The sequence below is a fragment of the Thalassophryne amazonica genome, chromosome 2 (genome assembly GCF_902500255.1).
Source record: "Thalassophryne amazonica chromosome 2, fThaAma1.1, whole genome shotgun sequence".
NCBI classification, from domain to species: domain Eukaryota; kingdom Metazoa; phylum Chordata; class Actinopteri; order Batrachoidiformes; family Batrachoididae; genus Thalassophryne; species Thalassophryne amazonica.
Window position 1 is genome coordinate 48,949,342 of NC_047104.1, and position 18,526 is coordinate 48,967,867.

Sequence of the window (18,526 nt, forward strand, 5' to 3'; positions counted from 1 at the left end):
TGGACTATTGTAACTCATTATTATCAGGTTGTCCTAAAAGTTCCCTGAAAAGCCTTCAGTTAATTCAAAATGCTGCAACTAGAGTACTGACAGAGACTAGCAGGAGAGAGCATATTTCACCCATATTGGCCTCTCTTCATTGGCTTCCTGTTAATTCTAGAATAGAATTTAAAATTCTTCTTCTTACTTATAAGGTTTTGAATAATCACGTCCCATCTTATCTTAGGGACCTCATAGTACCATATCACCCCAATAGAGCGCTTCGCTCTCAGACTGCAGGCTTACTTGTAGTTCCTAGGGTTTTTAAGAGGAGAATGGGAGGCGGAGCCTTCAGCTTTCAGGCTCCTCTCCTGTGGAACCAGCTCCCAATTCGGATCAGGGAGACAGACACCCTCTCTACTTTTAAGATTAGGCTTAAAACTTTCCTTTTTGCTAAAGCTTATAGTTAGGGCTGGATCAGGTGACCCTTAACCATCCCTTAGTTATGCTGCTATAGACTTAGACTGCTGGGAGGTTCCCATGATGCACTGAGTGTTTCTTTCTCTTTTTGCTCTGTATGCACCACTCTGCATTTAATCATTAGTGATTGATCTCTGCTCTCTTCCACAGCATGTCCTTTTCCTGATTCTCTCCCCTCAGCCCCAACCAGTCCCAGCAGAAGACTGCCCCTCCCTGAGCCTGGTTCTGCTGGAGATTTCTTCCTGTTAAAAGGGAGTTTTTCCTTCCCATTGTCGCCAAGTGCTAGCTCACAGGGGGTCATTTTGACCGTTGGGGTTTTTATGTAATTATTGTATGGCTTTTGCCTTACAATATAAAGCCCCTTGGGGCAACTGTTTGTTGTGATTTGGCGCTATATAAATAAAATTGATTTGATTTTGATTTGACAAAGGAGATAAAAGTCTTGAAAAGGCAACTATTTTGGACTACTTCAAGGTCATTCCGTGTCAACTCAACCAATGGCCCATGCCTTTGTTTCTCAGATTTTGTTCATATTCACACCAATTGGACCTACACATATCCTGATAGCAGATGTCAAATATTTCTGTTCCGGAACAAATACTTTTTGAGATATGACAATTTTTGTGAACAAAGGTTAGGATAAATTTTGAAGAAAATTTGCGGCTTCTCATTTTAAACCAATTTGAAAACATCCATATCTCATTCATTTGTTTAGACTGAACCTTAAAATTTGCTCTGTGATTTAATGACATCTATCAGTTTAGAATAGGAGCAACACATAATACAAAATAATTTTTGTGTACACATGCCAAGCCACTGAGTATGGGCAAATTTTACAAAATTGTGAAAAATTTGACATATTAGTGGCACCATAAACGTGTTTTTATTCATCTCAGTTCCATGATTTTTTTTTTTTTTTTTTTTTTTTTTATCCATGAATAGTTGTCTGTGGTGGTTTTTGACTATAGTAAAAACTTTCAAACTATCATTTTCTGTAAGGTACTTTAGTGTATTTTGTAGATCCATAGGTTTGTAGATCCATAGGTTTTGTCGTTCCTGAGGTTTGTCCAAACCTAATGAAAATTGCATTGAAGAAGGGTATGTGTAAGAAAATTGAAAAAAATACAGTTTTTCAATATGTGCTAAAGACATAATTTTATTAGCCACAACTTCCAAACATAACCTTTCCTGGTGTTATATACATCAAGTATGTATTGTACAGATATATATGGGATTCATAAATGTACCCCAATTAGTATATCATAATCCAAATCGCAATTACCCAGTAACATGGTAAAAACTGACCCTAACACACAAGAAATCATGACATCAAAAGTATCCTTGTAAACAGCTGGACTCCTTGGCTTGTTATAACATCTGGCATAAGATAATCCACATGAATCATTAGCATGTGTATGATGCCAACAATGGCATTTTGAGAATGTGAAATTTCTTCACGGGTATGCACCCTCACCAACCATTAGTGCACCTGAACTAAATTTCCATCAGTGCTACTCAACAATTTTTTTTTTTTTTTTTTACCATTGATAAAGTACATAAGCACAGTCATCAAACATTTGAATTATAACTTAAACGTGTGTACTGGCATTTATGTTTTGTACCTTTGGTTACTTTATTACACCTTTCTCAAAAAGTCCTTGTCTGTTTGACTGAGTTAATAATGTCTGCCATTAGGAGTTCTGGGGGCAGTAATGACAGTAATAATGGATGGTAGGAGTACCCAGCAAATGTCCTCTCTTGGTGGCCAGTGGAATGACTTTGATGGGTCATGGGGATGCATGAAGAGATGTAGCGCATCTTCCTGGTCAGACCTGTCCCTAATCAGGCCTATCCACCATTTCCCAGCATATTTACAGGCAATATGTTGTCCAATCACATACTCCACTTCAGCAGTGGATGCAGGTATGTCTACTGTATGTAATACACGGGCTTCCACAAAGGTTTCACCAGCTGAAGTGTGTCTAATATGTAGGGTTTGTTTGGAGGATGGATGAAGGAGTTAAAGTTCCTAGTTCCTGGCACAGTTGTAGCCGCTTGAAATCTATTGTTCTGTGGATGGGAATGTGCTGTCACTTCCTCTTTAGTGACATAAAATGAGGTGACGTTTTGAAGGTGAACAGAACCCCAGTCATACAGGTCTCTTGGGATGAGGATGTGGCCTGAAGTCACTGCCTGAAGACTTGGAGGCTTTTCATTTTACAGCCCCACCCACTCCATCACAGGCATTTTTACCGTGGCTGGTGGCAAAGGAGTTCCATTCTCCTATAATTATAATCAGTGCTACATTTTTACAGTTTTGTACACATACCAGATTTCATTGGCATTTTTAGTAGGTTTAGTACACATATTAATCCTATACTCAACAAAAATATAAACGCAACACTTTTGGTTTTGCTCCCATTTTGTATGAGATGAACTCAAAGATCTAAAACTTTTTCCACATACACAATATCACCATTTCCCTCAAATATTGTTCACAAACCAGTCTAAATCTGTGATAGGGAGCACTTCTCCTTTGCTAAGATAATCCATCCCACCTCACAGGTGTGCCATATCAAGATGCTGATTAGACACCATGATTAGTGCACAGGTGTGCCTTAGACTGCCCACAATAAAAGGCCACTCTGAAACGTGCAGTTTTGTTTTATTGGGGGGGATACCAGTCAGTATCTGGTGTGACCACCATTTGCCTCATGCAGTGCAACACATCTCCTTTGCATCATCCGTGAAGAGAACACCTCTCCAACGTGCCAAACGCCAGCGAATGTGAGCATTTGCCCACTCAAGTTGGTTACAACGACGAACTGGAGTCAGGTCAAGACCCCGATGAGAACGACAAGCATGCAGATGAGCTTCCCAGAGACGGTTTCTGACAGTTTGTGCAGAAATTCTTTGGTTATGCAAACCGATTGTTCCAGCAGCTGTCCGAGTGGCTGGTCTCAGACGATCTTGGAGGTGAACATGCTGGATGTGGAGGTCCTGGTCTGGTGTGGTTACACGTGGTCTGCGGTTGTGAGGCTGGTTGGATGTACTGCCAAATTCTCTGAAACGACTTTGGAGACGGCTTATGGTAGAGACATGAACATTCAATACACGAGCAATAGCTCTGGTTGACATTCCTGCTGTCAGCATGCCAATTGCACGCTCCCTCAAATCTCGCGACTTCTGTGGCATTGTGCTGTGTTATAAAACTGCACCTTTCAGAGTGGCCTTTTATTGTGGGCAGTCTAAGGCACACCTGTGCACTAATCATGGTGTCTAATCAGCATCTTGGTATGGCACACCTGTGAGGTGGGATGGATTATCTCAGCAAAGGAGAAGTGCTCACTATCACAGATTTAGACTGGTTTGTGAACAATATTTGAGAGAAATGGTGATATTGTGTATGTGGAAAAAGTTTTAGATCTTTGAGTTCATCTCATACAAAATGGGAGCAAAACCAAAAGTGTTGCGTTTATATTTTTGTTGAGTGTATATGTCTATAAGATTATGTGCTTGATATTTTGAACATTATGGTTAACATAACATGCATGACACACATATATTGAAAAAAGTATTTTTTTCTATTTTAATACACATACCATTTTCCAATGCAGTTTTCATTAAGTTTGGACAATAAAAGGATCTTCAAACCTGTGGATCTACACAATACATTAAATAACCTTTCAGAAAATGCTTGTTTAAAAGATTTTACTACATTCAACCATTGGGTTGCACCCCTGTGAAGTTGTGCTAATCTTCACATTTTTTCAAATTTGACAGCCGGTATCTCTCAGGGTATAACTTTCTAAGACACAAACTGGGGAGTGAAAAGCCAACTTAGACAACTATTTATGGATAAAAAAATCATGGATCTTAGAAAAATAAAAACGTGTTTTATGATGACGCAAATATTTGAAATTTCTCACAATTTTGTAAATTTTGCCCATATTCAGTGGCTTGGCATATGTACACAAAAATTATTTTGCATTATTCACTGCTACTTTTTTAAACTGATATGTTATTAAATCACAGACCAAATTTTAAGGTTCAGTCTAAAAAAATTGAATGAGATACAGATGTTTGTAAATTAGCTTAAAATGAGAAGCCACAAATTTTCCTCAAAATTTGTCCTAACCTTTGTTCACAAAAATAGTCATATCTCAGAAAGTATTTATGCCTGAACAGAAATATTTCACACCTGTTATCGGGACATGTGTGGGTCCATTTGGTGTGAATATGAACAAAATCTGAGATGCAAAAGTGTGAGACCCCCTGAAAATTTTTTGAGTTGACATGGAAAAACTCTTTAAAAAATCTTTCAGTTGAACTTAGTGAAGACAGGAGATGCCATTGTTGGGTGCCCCCTTGCCTTCCCAGAATGCATTGTGCACAGAAAAGATGGCAGTATCTGTGACTGAGTCTGTGGGCTAAACAGATACATAATGTAATGGTATGGGGCAAGCTAAAAACATGCACAGTAAACCACTTCTTGTCACCGCTGAATAGGAAAAAAAAAACGACATTTATTTAACAAAAACACAAACTTTGTAGCCAAAATAGATAATAATAGGTACTGATTATCAAAATTATGCCAGTTTGTGTGCCTAGAAATGTATTGATCCCTTCGGAAGACTCCCTTAGGGAAATTGAGGTTCCAGCAGCATTGTATAGCAGTACACAGCGTAAGAAGCACACACTGAAAGTAAAAAAGAAAAACAGCTTGCAATGTAAACATACACTATAAATACCAGACATACTGATCAATACTGGTTTACTGGCTACTACTGTTCCTCTTCTTCCCGTCCTCTGTCTTCCTGTTACTCCTCCACCCCCTGAGTGAGGAGTTATACAGTCTGATGGTCTGAGGGACAAAGGAGTTTTTCAGTCTGTTGGTCCTGCACTTGGGAAGAAGCAGTCTGAGGGTGAAGAGGCTCCTCTGGTTGCTGATGATGGTGTGTAGAGGGTGACTGGCATCATCCATAATGTCCAGCAGTTTGTCCAGTGTTCTCTTTTGCTTTAAAGGGACACTTCACTCATCAATGTTAACCCCTAAAATAAGAGATTATATACTGAAATAGTGACATCTTAAATAAACACAAGATTTGCAATAGATTAGCTTAATTTTTATGATTTTTTAAAAACTGACCAGCTTTCCATGTGCTACATGTATGAAGTCACAAGTGCTGATGTTGCACAGCCTGGTGTGCATACATGTATAGATACTGCAGTGAAACACCTGAAAATCTTACACTTAAATTATAATGTGACATCAAAAAGTAGCAAATTATATTTCTTGCTCTTATTTATGAATATTAGTCAAATCATTAGCCTATTTTTGAGATTTTTTAAGGGGTTTTACTGATATCTCTATACATGTGTTTACATTCAACAGTGTGTTAAGAGCACTTGTGATGTCATAGCACAGGCAACTGGAGGATACTTCATTTGAAAAATTCTCAAAAAAATGAATTCCAATAATTATCAGAAACTGTATTTCAAGGTTGATATGATCTTTATCTTTTAGAAACTGCTATTTTAATATGAGTGGAGTGTCGCTAAATGGGAGGAAATTTCTGCTGACCACGCCCCCTTTCCATTGGGTGAAGTGAAGTGTGTCTACCTCCCTTCCACAGATTGCGTGGACGTGTCACAGCATAGATTGGTTCATCGGGTATGTTCCACAAATAAATATGAATACTGATGTGGATTTCTGTGACATATGTCACAGAACTGTTTTTTTTTTTTTTTTTAAAGTCAGATTCAGACTTGACTTTTGATTATAGCAGGACCATTTTTGCATACACAGTTGAGTTTTGGTTCTTTGGGAGTATTTCAAATAAAATTCAACCATAAGTGAAACCATGAAAGTGAAAGGTAAAATTAGATTTTTCCCAAAATAATGCCTTTAAAAATAAAGTCAATGTTGACCCAGATTTTTGGGGGGTTTGATCCAGTTTAAGGAGTTAATCTTTTCTTATTGAAAACACTGTTTTTGGGGTGGATGAACTAAAAGAAGTTGTGGAGATGAATGAAAAGAATCAAAGAGCTCAGTGGAGCCAAATGTTGGTGAGATTAGATGTGCTTAGTGACATTACAGCATACTTTTCTGAACTGAATATAAAACTCCAAGGTCCCAACCGACTGCACAGCTCTCTGCATTCAAACACGACATTACACTAGGTGAAATTAAAACTGCGTGACGTGAATTCCACTTCTTCCTCTTTTTTTTATTGATCCTCACGGTACTCTTAAAACCTAAATGGCCAGTAGGAGGAAACATAAAAAATGTTCCTGAACTTGATGAAATAAACTTTAATGACATTGAAATAACATCAAGTAATTAGTCACCGTGTGTGTGTGTACGTGTGTGCGTGCATGCGTTTTGCTCATCTCTTCTTCCTGTATAAGCCCCGCCCAATTTCTGTTTGCAGCACCTGCAAACCCTGATTCATGCAGCCACAACAAATACACAGCACTGTAAACACAAGCTGTATGCATTAATAAATGAATTGCATTGTTTTATTTGTTCAGGATTAGCCGTAATTTCTGAGCAAACAGTTTTTCATGCTGCAAACGTCTTATCCTGTCGGCAGCCAGCATTTCACAGGGATTCTGTTACGTTTGCGTTAGCACCTGTTTTGCATCGTTCTAGACTTGCAGAATTGGAGTGTAAACACCAGAAGCTTTTGTAAACTGCCACTTGACATTTTTAAAAAGAAGGCTTGATATTGGCTGTCCTAGTCCAGATGGGAACAGTTTGCAGCCCGTGCATCTAAAAGGTCCGATTTCATGCACCATTGACTCATAAATCACTTTTTTGGGGGGCAAATGTTACTTTTTTTTTATACAGGCAAAACGACTTTTTTAAGAATGATGAAACTCTGTACTGGATACATCATTGGGCAATATCCGTGAAACATGCTTGTATGAGTTGGCCGACATCCACACACGTTTGCAATTATCCACAGAGGCACATTTTTCTGTTGCCAGGATTTTTGAGCTCCACAAAATTTTGGTTGCGGAAGACATCCGCCTTACATATGCAATACATACTCAATCTATGCACTGTATATCCGCAGTTATCCGCTGATATCTGCAACTGACGGGGTATTGCGGCTTGGCAGCGGACTGGGACAGTGTGTAAAATGATATATAGCGTGCCTATCACGTCCACATCACCAGGCCCGGATCCAGACCGGTTTGGACCGATGCAGTTGCATTGGTCAATTTTTTTTACGCATCGTTCGTCATCGGTAAAAAAAAATCTTGAATAATCCCAAATAGTGCCGAACATGTCCCCGCGGTGAACACAGCTTTGGTTTTCATGTCAACTTATAGTCCGTAAATTATACGGATTTTTCTGAGTTTCAGAGTCATACGGATGTACAAATAAAGTCGGATATTCAGGGTTTGGTCTGCAGCGGGTCTGTAATCAACCGTTTCTGCAGCGCGACTCCACTTCAAAGCCATGAAGCATTGAAGCAGTGCTTCGATTCAATGGCTCGTGGCTCTTTGATTCATTGCTCTTTAGAAGCGGTAAGTCTGCTTCTTAACCCCTCTCAAAGCCATTAAAATATCATGAGTCACTTTTGTGTGGATTAAAGTCACTAACTGGGACTCTTGTCTTGTTGCAGCCAACAAACGAGAATCATCCTCCGTTCCATCACAGCTCCAAATGCTGTGCGGCTCTCTGCTGAGACAGAGTCTGGTCGGAATTAATAACTTCAAAACGAATTGCCGCTTTAAATAAAATGACACCTCTTTCCAAACGTTGTCATACAGACAAGAAATTACAATCGACTAAAATGTTTTTTTCCTCCCAAAATGAAACGTGCTGTATTTCTTTACAAATTACATCCTGAAGTACTGTACAAACCCAATTGTATGGATTTTATGACTCCAAATGTAAATAAAAACCGAATACAATGATTTGCAAATCCTCTTCAACCTATATTCAATTGAATACACCAGAAAGACCAAAGTTACATGAATTTCATCTGAAACATTTCTCCTTCTTGTTTGTCTTTGTCTTTGTCCTTGTCCACGTATCTCTGTCTTCCTTGTCCTCATTCTCTTTCTCTGGGTCTTATGGCCTCCATGAATGCAGATTTGACTAAAAGTCTTACCTGAGCTCAACAACCCCAATTCCAATGAAGTTAGGATGTTGTGTGAAATGTAAATAAATCAGAACACGATTTGCAAATCCTCTTCAACCTATATTCAATTCAATACACCAGAAAGACAAGATACTTAATGTTCAAACTGATAAACTTAATATATTTGCTCATTTTGAAATGGATGCCTGCAACACATTTAAAAATAGCTGGGACAGTGATATGTTTACCACTGTGTTACATCACCTTTACTTCTAACAACACTCAATAAGCATTTGAAGAGTTCAGATGCAAAACCCAGTAAATCCTTTTTTCAAATGGAGAAAAATACAGTTGAAAATGGAGATTTAAATGAAACCCTAAGCGGAAATGCACAGACTTCCATCAATAACATGAAAACAGTTTGTTCAAACTCTTTCATATTTTGCACACTGATGGTCCCCTTGACAGCCAAGTACATGTTGACATCAACTAAAAATTTAGGGTTTTGGAGATATTGGGTTTTGCATCTGAATTCTTCATTTGAGATCTGAGGTCACTAATTGTGAGTGTCATGATTGGGTATAAAAGGATCATCCCCAAAAGTCTCAGCCGTTCACAAGCAAAGATGGGGCGCGGATCACCACTTTGTGAACAGCTGTGTGAAAAAATAGTCCAACATTTTAAGAACAATGTTTCTCAACGTTAAATTGCAAGAAATTTAGCGATTCCATCATATACAGTCTATAATATAATCAGAAGATTCAGAGAATCTGGAGAACTTTCGACATGTAAGCGGCAAGACCGAAAACCAACACTGAATGCCCGTGACCTTCGATCCCTCAGGCGGCACTGTATTAAAAACCAACATCATTGTGTAAAGGATCTTACCGCATGGGCTCAGGAACACTTCCGAAAAAAAATGTCAGTTAACACAGTTCGGCGTTACATCTGCAAGTGCAAGTTAAAACTCTACCATGCAAAACGAAAGCCATACATCAACAACATCCAGAAACGGCGCCACCTTCTCTGGGCCCAAGCTCATTTGAAATGGACAGACGCAAAGTGGAAAAGTCTGCTGTGGTCTGATGAGTCCACATTTAAAATTGTTTTTGGAAATCATGTCCTCCGGACAAAAGAGGAAAACAACCATCCAGATTGTTAGCAGTGCAAAGTTCATAAGCCAGCACCTGTGATGGTATGGGGATGTGTTAGTGCCCATGGCATGGGCAACTTATACATCTTTGATGGTACCATCAATGCTGAAAGGTACATCCAGGTTTTGGAGCAACACATGCTGCCATCCAAGCAACAACTGAAGTCGTACATCAAGCAAGAATGAGAAAAAATTCCACCTACAAGGCTTCAACAATGAGTGTCCTCAATTCCCAAATGCTTATTGAGTGTTGTTAGAAGGAAAGGTGATGTAACACCGTGGTAAACATACCACTGTCCCAACTTTTTTGAAACGTGTTGCAGGCATCCATTTCAAAATGAGCAAATATTTGCAAAAAAAAAAAAAAAAAAAACTTTATCAGTTTGAACATTAAATATCTTGTCTTTGTGGTGTATTCAATTGAATATAGGTTGAAGACGATTTGCAAATCATTGTATACTGTTTTATTTACATTTTACACATCCCAACTTCAGTGGAATTGGGGTTGTATTTATTTACTACTTTTTCTCAAACAAGAGCTGAAAGCTACAGTATTTTGCAACAAAAGTAATGTTTTCCTGTTTTTTTTTTGTTTTGTTTTTTTTTTACAAAGAAATGGAAGATAGAGTACTTTACAGTTCAAATTCAAAACACAAAACAAAACAATGAAAACAAGTGTTTCAGTACTGTAGATCACATACATGGTTCAGTAACATCAATGTGTGGTGGTTGAGGTTTGCGTGAACCCTTTGTCCACACTCTAAAAAAATGAACCACTGTCTCAATGAGAAAACATGATGTAACAATTTGCATAGATTTTCTTACAGTTTTTGCCAAGTGCTTACACCCAAAAGTAACACAGTTGTTGCAGAACATTACACACAGTTTCCTACAGTGGAAATACCTTGTTATCATTGGAAAACAATTTTAATAAAAATACAAACACAGTGGTGGGCACAGTTCTGCTAACTGCTAATTAGCAAAGCTAACTTTTTCAGCTAACTTTGAAAGCCATAAGTGGACCAATTAACTTACGCTACATTTAGCTCCATTAACTTTTAGACCGCTAACACATTTTTTGCAGGCATAGTGAATAAGCTTAACAGTTAAACACATATGTAAAACCTAAAATCAGACATTTTAGTGCCTGCCTGTTATATGTTTTGTATCAGAGAGACAGCTATGAAAGGTAGAACTCAATCCCCTGACAGCAGAGAGCTGGCTACAGAGAGAAAGAAAGACAGGGAGGAAAAAAGATCATTTATTTTCACAAATTAGTTTCCTGTAGGGTTGCCACCTGTGTCTGTCAAAAATCCTGGACATTCTGACCATCAAATCGGCCTTTTTGTTTGTAAGCAACGGCGCACTTCGCACATCGAACTCAAGACAAAAATCGCCCTTCTACGCTGAAATTGCATTGCTCTAATTAGTAAAAATGACACTTTTGCTAGTTATTTGTTTAGTTAATTGCTTTATATAATAGCAGGTCTTTATTATTTTGGTTTATTTCCGACAGTTTTTAGTTGTGGACACCTGGGGGCAGTAGTGGGCACAGGTAAAGGGGGAATAAATAATTAAATTCTGTTTGTTTGGTTATGTGGAATAAAAACAAATAATGTAATTTTTCACCGTCTGTAAGAATACCTGAATGTAGCAATGTAAGGTGTAGTGTCAAACAGCTTACCTGAGGAGTGTGGTGTGTGCTTTGCTTGTGCTTGCCTGTGCCTCTGCTGCTTGCTGCTCTTGGCTAAACAAATACATAGGAGGACATGTAACTGATATAACTGGGCACATACAGTACATACAGGAGTAGGCAGATAAGACTATTTGGATTTCATTTAATTCAGCAAAACCTTACCTAATCTTCCATTTGTATTTGGTATTTTTCTTTGCTGCTGCTATGAGTCCTGGCTGATTTTCAATGAATGTCTTGAACTCAGTACAGGACAACTGAAAGTTTAGCCTGACTTGAAGCTCAGCCTTCACCATTGCAACAGAGAGTCTGTTTCTTTTTATCAGTCCAAGCATCCTCCATGTGACTGAACACACGTTCTGCGTAGGCATTGCTCACTGGTATTGAAAAAATGAAAGCAATCAGTTTTAACAGCTCTGGGGTGTCTTTTGCTTTAGTGAAAAAATGGGACCATTTTCTGTCTGGGTTAGGTCTATTGGGGAGGGTGTGAAACACTTCATTTAGGATGCTCACATCACTGTACAGACGGTCTTCGTCCAGATCCAGGGCTAGTTTCTCCATCAAAAGTTCAAATTCAGACCATTGGGGTGCTTCTTTTAGGCTCAGACAGTCAATGTTTGCAAGCAGCTCATCATTGAAGTCAAATCTATCCTCAAGGTACAGCACTGCTCTCTCAAAAAATCGGTCTACCAGGCTTCTGAATTGTTCCTGCTGATTGGGTAAAAGGTTCCTCAGTGTCTGCTTCGCTTTGCTCCCATAGAATTTGTCTGTGCGCCTAGAGATAAGCTGACTCCACAAGTGGTTCATCAGTGTGTAAACTTCAACAAGAGTAGCACTGTCACTCTCAAGCACTCTAATAGAGGCATCAAACTCTTGCATCACATTGTGCATGAATGCCAGGACACATTCACGCAAAGTACAATCTACATCTTCTGTGTCAGCTGCACCACACACAAATGTCCAGATAATATTTGGGCAGTCCTCCTTGGGCAGTTGGCCAGACTTCAAAGCTGGCCAACACTCAATAATTCTCTGAATTGCTGGTAACAAAGACAGCCACCGTGTAGGAACATGCCTGAGAATCTCCTTGTATGCTGTATTTGTAAATTCACAGAAGTCCTTGAGCACTTCTAGCTTTTTTAGCAGAGCAACTGAATTCACTGTAGATCCTCAGCACAAAGCCTCCACGTCACACCCAGCTGCACTGAAGACACGATTTGCTATTTTCACAGTGTTGTGTATCATGTGGCACTTGCAATTGCCCTTCATAATCCGTGGGTTAGCCCCTTTCAGGTTTTGGTACACTGAATTGTGCCTGCCGTAGTTAACAGATGCATTATCCCCACTATAGGCACTGATTTGGTTTAATGACAGCCTGTTATTCTCGGTAATGGACACTATTTGTTTGAATATCGCGTCACTAGGACTCATCAGAATCCTCGTAGAAATCCAGCAATCCGTATTTCACTCCCCTCCGATGGACTAAAATACTGAACAGTGTAAGGAAACACCTTCGTGTGACCAGAATTTGATGCATCAGAACAGACGCTGAAATACTGGGCTTTGTCATGCTCTGCTGACAAACGTTGTTGACTAAATGGTGCCAACACGTTTTCAACTAAAGCCTCGGTTTTTGTTCGACCACAGAACATCTTTGTTGCAATCTCGCTGTCACTGAATATTTTTGCATTCAACTTGTTTCCACAGTCAGTGGAGAGATAACTGTGACCATGATGTACACTGTGATAAGTGCTTGTTAGTTCAGCCACCGTAACTTTGTCCTGTGAGGATTTTGTGACCATAAAGGATGAAATTGCCTTGGTTTGACGTGAACTCTGGATTCGATTTAGATGTTTTTTAGACTTGGCGTGGTCATCTATGTTGGTTTTACCTTCATGTTTCAGGAGAATTTTCGCTGGGCACAGGGAGCATCTAGCATAAAATGGATCACCTGGACATGGTCTTAGCCACATAGCATATTTCTCCTGTTTTAACCACTCATTGTTAAAGCATATCGGCCTTTTGCATTTTTTCTTTACTGGCCTGTCACTGCCATCGCCTCCTGGAGCACCCTCGTCATCGGTCTCTCCACCCATTTTCAGCTTAAAACATCACTGATTTTAGTCACTGGATCCTTTCCTTTCGTTGTCTCTCCTTGTCCCACACACTCTCCATCTCCACCTCACCATTCCAAATCATCCGCCAGCCCCACCACACAGTATGATATGTCATTTTTCTAGAGCCAATAAGGCTGTGCTCAAGTTTATGGACGGTAGGCACGCTACAATTAAACTGAAATACAGTGGTCCCTCGTTTATCGCAGGAGTTACGTTCTAAATAACCTGCGATAAGCAAAATCCGTGAAGTAGTCAGCGCTATTTTTTGCAATTATTATAGATATTTTAAGGCTGTAAAACCCATCACTACACACTTTATACACTTTTCTCAAACAGGCATTAACATTTTCTCACTTTTCTCTCCTGTGTAAACTCTTTTTCTTCTGTGCGAGAAGATTATAAACAGATACACGCAGAACACAATTCAGTTGTCCCGGATTTTATTATTTTTTTCCGGGACAGACCATGAAAATCTGGGACAATCAGGAAAAACCAGGACAGGTGGCAACACTAGTTTCCTGTCATCAGTGGTTGGTCGATATATGTAAAAAGAAAAACAACCAAAAAAACAACACAAGTTACTGTAACGTGTGTTGGTTTTTACATTTTCCCATAATGTTTTTCGGCATGTGTGTCTGTAAAATGCTAAAACCTGGACAAGATACCTGGAGATACATGGACAAGGACAAAGAAACAGAAGAGCAAGAAGGAGAAATGTTTCAGATGAAATTCAAGCAACTTTGGTGGACCATGTGATCAACCACAGCCTCACACTGAGGGAGGCTGGACAAAGTGGATAGTACTGTCAAGTGCAATATCATTCTGATGTTACCATACATGGATGTCATCTACAGTAGTGTAAACTTGTTTTCATTGTTTTGATTTGTGTTTTCAATTTCAACTATACAGTACTCTATCTTTCTTTTTGTCTCTGCAAAGAAATTTTCATTTCTTTGCAGAGACAAAAATGGGGAAAACATTTGTTGCTAATACTGTAAATTTCAGCTCTTGTTTAAGAAAAGCAAATAAAAATATTTTGATTTTAGTGTTTTGTCTAAAACACATCAGTGTGGTGCTGTTGATTTGAAGGTGTTTCAAAGTGGTGCATTTGTGTATCACTTTGTTGCTAGAATGGCATTTTTTAGTAGAGATTGTTTGGTTTTGATTGTAGGGTTTCATTTTGACAGAGCTCTGAGTGTTTTGACACACAGAGCCAAATTTAGCAAAATGTGTGTAAGCAGTCGGCAAAAACTGCAAGCTATTTTACTGTAACTCCACTATGTAAAGTTATTTCAACTTACATAACTAGAGATGCCTTGTGGCATTATGAAATAACTAATGTGAAATAAAAAAAAAAAAAAAAATGCAAATTGTTGCATCAATTTTCTCATTGAGAAAGCACCTTTTTTAGAGTGGGCCTGTAGTTGATCACATGGTCCACCAAGTTGCTTGAATTTCATCTGAAACATTTCTCCTTCTTGTTCGTCTTTGTCTTTGTTCTTGTCCACGTATCTCTCTTTGTCTTCCTTGTCCTCTTTCTCTTTCTCTGGGTGTTATCGCCTCCATGAATGCAGATTTGACCTAAAAGTCTTACCTGAGCTCAACAACCCCAATTCCAGTGAAGTTGGGACGTTGTGTGAAATGTAAATAAAACAGAACACAATGAATTGCAAATGCTCTTCAACCTATTTTCAATTGAATACACCCCAAAGACAAGATATTAAATGTTCAAACTGAAGAACTTTATTGTTTTTGTGCAACTATTTGCTAATTTTGAAATGAATGCCTGCAACATGTTTCAAAAAAGCTGGAACACTGATATGTTTACCACTGTGTTACATCACCTTTCCTTCTAACAACACTCAATAAGCATTTGGGAACTGAGGACACTAATTGTTGAAGCCTTGTAAGTGGAATTCTTTCCCATTCTTGCATGATGTACTACTTTAGTTGTTCAACAGTCCAGGGTCTCCATTGTCGTATTTGCGCTTCATAATGTGCCACACATTTTCAATGGGCGACAGGTCTGGACTGCATGTAGGCCAGTCTAGTACCCGCACTGTTTTACTACAAAACCACATTGTTGGTGCCATCACAGATGTGTAAGTTGTCCATGCCATGGGCACTAACACACCCCATACCATCACAGATGCTGGCTTATGAGCTTTGCGCTTGTAACACTCTGTATGGTCTTTTCCTCTTTGTCCGGACACGACGTCCATGATTTCCAAAACAATTGAAACAACACTTTTCCACTTTGCATCTGTCCATTTCAAATGAGCTCGGGCCCAGAGAAGGCATTTCTGGATGTTGTTTGATGTATGGCTTTCGCTTTGCACGGGTAGAGTTTTAACTTGCATTGTAGATGTAGCGGCGGACTGTGTTAACTGACAATGGTTTTTTGAAGTGTTCATGACCCACGTGATAAGATCCTTGACACATTGAGTCTGTTTTTAACGCAGTGCCGCCTGAGGGATCGAAGGTTCACGGGCATTCAGTGTTGGTTTTTCGGCCTTGCTGCTTACGTGTAGAAAGTTTCCAGGTTCTCTGAATCTTCTGATTATATTATGGAGCTGAAGATGATGGAATTCCTAAATTCCTTGCAATTGAACATCACCTGACATTGTTCTTAAACTGTTGGACTGTTTTTTCACACAGTTGTTCACACAATGGTGATCCTCGCCCCCATCTTTGCTTGTGAATGGCTGAGCATTTAGGGATGCTCCTTTTATACCCAATCATGACACTCACCTGTTACAAACAGGTGTTCTTTGAGCATTCATCAACTTTCCTATCTTCTGTGCCCCGTCCCATGAAAGTGTTGCAGGCATCCGTTTAAAAATGAGAAATATTTGCACAAAAACAATAAAGTTATCAGTTTGAACATTAATATCTTGTCTTTGTGGTGTATTCAATTGAATATAAGTTGAAGAGGATTTGCATATAATTGTATTCCTGTTTGTATTTACATTTAACACAACGTCCCACCTTCATTGGAATTGGGGTTGTATTTGTAGTGCCAAATGTCAGACTGATTGGTGGTGAGTTTCTGTGTGAGTGTTTTCAGATGTGTGTGTAGGTTTTTCCAGTTGCTAGATGTGTTTTGCCAATGACAACAAGGTATGTTATCTTTGAGTTCAGTGTCTACTGTAGGAAACTGTTTGTAATGTTCTGCAACAACTGTGACTACGTTTACATGCAGCCAATAAACCTTTCATAACACTTTCATAACTGGAATATTAGCAATAAACCCAGTTGCGCACAGCCATGTAAACACCTGCAAAAAACCGAATATGCCTCATATGCCGGTTTTTAAAAACCAGAATAAGACCCTGGGTTACTCCTTTTGTAACCCAAATATCAGGTCATATAAACGCGCATCGGAATATCCCCATAGAAAGGAACATTATTTTGTGTTCTGCGCATGTCCTATCCGCAAGGAATCTTGGTCTTTTGAGTACGCAACTACTTGTATGCAGCGGGCGCAACCCACCGGACACCACAGAAGCAGGTGTAAACAGCGTATTGTGTTCTGCGTCCTTATGAGGTGGGCCGGTTGCTGGCACCGGTCGGCATATCACCGCGATTGCTCTCACTGCCTCCGATGCGCTTACCGTGTCTGCGGGTTCAGTAAACGCCGCAGCGGGCCACTCACACCGCCCCCCTCTGCTGTGCGGACCTGGGGCCTGTACTACGAAGCGGGGTTAACTTCCTCAGATGTAACCCAGGGTCAACCTCTTAAACCGGGGTTGACAAAACCTGGTTTCCTCAAGTGGTGTTAATCGGTACTACGACGCTGAATAAGATGTTGATTTGTTGAACCTGTGTTAACCCAATTGGAGTTTGTGTGCGTTCACATAAAAGGGGCAGGTTGCAGCACATGTCACCATTTTTCAATGATGGCGCGGTCACCTTACTTTACTGAAGAAGAATGCACGATTATTATGCGGAGCTATGAGGAATTTAAATTAATGTTAAGGGGAAATCGAACACGTCGTCTGCCAATAAAGCAAGACAGGCTTGTTGGAAACGTATTGCTGATCGGGTAAATGCATACGTACAAATCAATTGTTCCCCAAATCTGTTACAGATGATTAACCTGTGGAATGTCTAATATGTGTAAAAAAAAATGACCTTCTTTCATTAATTACACCCAGATGCAACACGATTCAGAAGTGAGCATAGGCCTACTAATAAATGTTAGGTTAATTTAATGTTTCCTAAATAGGCTACCTTGACTGTATGATTGCTATTCCTAATCCTGTCAATATTTCAGATGCAATAGCAGTGACAAACGCAAATGGCAGCAGGTGAAGATGAAATATAAAAACATCCTTCAGAATGGTAGGTTTATATTCATAGCTTGATAAGCCCCACTTTGCCTAATTAATGGACATGCATTAGACCTATTTTGATATTAGTAATTACCTGCGATTGCATAAAACCCTTCTTTGATTTGCATTGCGGATGAATGGCCAGGGAAAACGACAAATGCATCCAACAGTTTAGATAGAGCAAGTACAAGTACAACATACAGTATTCTTGCTCAGATGTTCAGCATCACCGATGGAATACATAAATTGTCCACTGGCAAAACAGGCACAAGGCACATTATCTGCTCAATCGTCGGGGCATTGCTACACTGTAAAAAATGATTTGTTTTACAGGAAAACGCTGGCAGCTGTGGTTACCAGGGAATTCCTGTAAAACATACAGCAGCACAGTAGATAACATTACAGACATAATATGTATATGGATTTACAGTGAATGAACCACGGCTGACTCTCATTAAAGGAACTGTTAAATCTACAAACAAGAGCTCTCTTTTTTTGTACATTTAACTGCTGTATTTTTTACAGGAATTCCCTGGTAACCACAGCTGCCAGTGTTTTCCTGTAAAAACAACAGTCTTTTTTACAGTGTATGATGGGTGATGTTACAGACTTCTGGCCCGATCAGCTGACAAAGATAACGAATTCCCTCCGCTGAGAATCTATATCTTTCA

At 39.3% G+C, this 18,526-nt stretch overlaps 1 protein-coding gene and 1 long non-coding RNA gene across 3 annotated transcripts in view; one reads left to right on the forward strand and one right to left on the reverse strand.

Moving 5' to 3' along the window:
• The window catches only part of LOC117524068 (carbohydrate sulfotransferase 8-like), a 936,330-nt gene that overhangs the window by 436,609 nt on the left and 481,195 nt on the right, over positions 1 to 18,526 (forward strand). The window lies entirely within an intron of this gene.
• LOC117524098 lies at positions 11,170 to 11,715 on the reverse strand. The gene is made up of 2 exons (XR_004564711.1): positions 11,570 to 11,715; positions 11,170 to 11,458 (listed from the first exon to the last, which is right to left on the reverse strand). It is a non-coding gene; the product is annotated as an uncharacterized LOC117524098 (long non-coding RNA).